We start from the raw sequence: 1,911 nt of genomic DNA, 5'->3' as shown, positions 1-1,911 counted from the left end.
GCATAGATACAAAAGGAAACACACAGCCAGGAAGACGAGCTCCGATCCAGCTCCCATGTCAGAGGATGAAGGTTGTCTGGTCTGATGAAAGTTTTCCTTTAAACTACATGGATGCCTGGGTGTGTCTCTTTTCACCTGGAGAAAATATGCCATAAAAAAAACTACTGGAAGATAACAAACCATAGGAGGCAACATCATGTCTGGGTAATGTTGTCCTGGGAAACCTTTGGTTGTGCCATCCTGTGGATGTTATATTGACACATGGATAAGTGATGTTCTTGGGGCCAGAAGGATGTCCCCATAAGTTCTTTAACTCTCATACAGAGTGGCTGCTTTCTACTTTCACTTCAGTTTATGTTGTGCCGTCCTTAATTAAGTCAAATATCAGAGCACTCCAGCCACCTCTGGTTTTACATCAGCACAGGTCTCCTCCATTTCAGAAAATGATCAGTCCAGTGTAATTTTATTTCTAGAAGAGAACCTGGGTGTCGGCTAGATTTGCTTCACAGATCATAATTCTCAATAAAATGTTGAAAAAAAAGACCAGAATGCAAAGAACAAGACGTTATGTCCAACTCAACGCAATTATCATGAAAGGCAGCACGGATGCTACACGTCTGCATGTTTATAACAAGTCGTTATTATGAGTTCCATCGATGGTTGCAGCCATCATTGTTCTTTGTTTGTTTTTATTGCTCACATCTGATCTGCCTCCTCTCTGCCTTCTCTGGCATGATTTTGTCACGGCTTAATGCTGTAAAAGCTGAATTACACGTGAGACGATCCTGAAAACTGTTTTTAAAAGGTTTACATTCGCCACGTAGGACCACAGAGGAAAGAAACACCAACGGAGTGGCGCTGTCTTTAACAGGAAGGTCCGGTTCAGTTTACAGGCTTTTGTTGAACAGGTAAGTTAATTCATTCCTACAATAAAGTGTATTTTAATAATTTGTTAGAAAAGGACAGTGATGTCCAGCAACTAGGCTGAACCTCCAGCAGAGTTTTATTTATTTTTTTTTTGCCTACACTGGATGAGCTACACCCAACAGTTATCAGCTGCTATTATTATTATTAATCAGACCAGTAGGCAACGATAATCAGAGATTTTTCTTTGTGTTTCATGTTTTCATTATCAAGAAAAAATAGATAAGGATTCCTTTATTTAGGCCAGCAGAATATGGGAGTAAATCTTAAACACGGATATTGGATAAAATCTTTTTAGAAAAGTGGATTTGTACAGTGATTTACTCTGAAATAAAGACAAAGTGGTTTACTTTATTTACTAATTAGGGAACTTCTATTTACAGTTGGATTTTTAGGCGTATCAGTGTTTAGGAGCCTGCAAAGCACATTTTTCATGTTTGTTTTTTCTTATTTTCAAACACAAAAATAACATGCAGTATGTTACCTTCAGTTAACAATAATACATACATTTCTTTTACCACTTGAGAAAAAATTCCAATTAAAATATATTAAGTGGTATGTTATGGTTAAAATATCATGTGAAAAAAATAAATTAAAAAGTTAATAGGCTGTAAATACGTTTGCAAGCTACGAAAAGGTGATAATACTTTTCCATTTGCACACACCAAGCAGGGAACACCCATGTGCAAAAATAAAGTTGACCTTAAGAGAGAATTGCTAAGTGTTTAGTAATGCTTGAAAACAGAATGTGACATAACTCTGGTGTAGTGAAAAGTTAGGTAACATTATAACCTGTTTCATAGATTGTTCAGATTGCAGGAGCAGAAATAAAGGCACCTTAAAATGCTTCCATCCATCCATCCATCCATCCATCCATCCATCCATCCATCCATCCATCCATCCATCCATCCATCCATCCACCCATCCATCCATCCATCCATCCATCCAACCAGCCATCCATCCATCCATCCATCCATCCATCCATCC

The sequence above is a fragment of the Cyprinodon variegatus genome, unplaced genomic scaffold (assembly GCF_000732505.1).
Source record: "Cyprinodon variegatus isolate N-32 unplaced genomic scaffold, C_variegatus-1.0 Scaffold53, whole genome shotgun sequence".
NCBI lineage: Eukaryota > Metazoa > Chordata > Actinopteri > Cyprinodontiformes > Cyprinodontidae > Cyprinodon > Cyprinodon variegatus.
The sequence above is the reverse complement of the archived record's forward strand: the minus strand, read 5'-3'. Positions refer to the sequence as shown.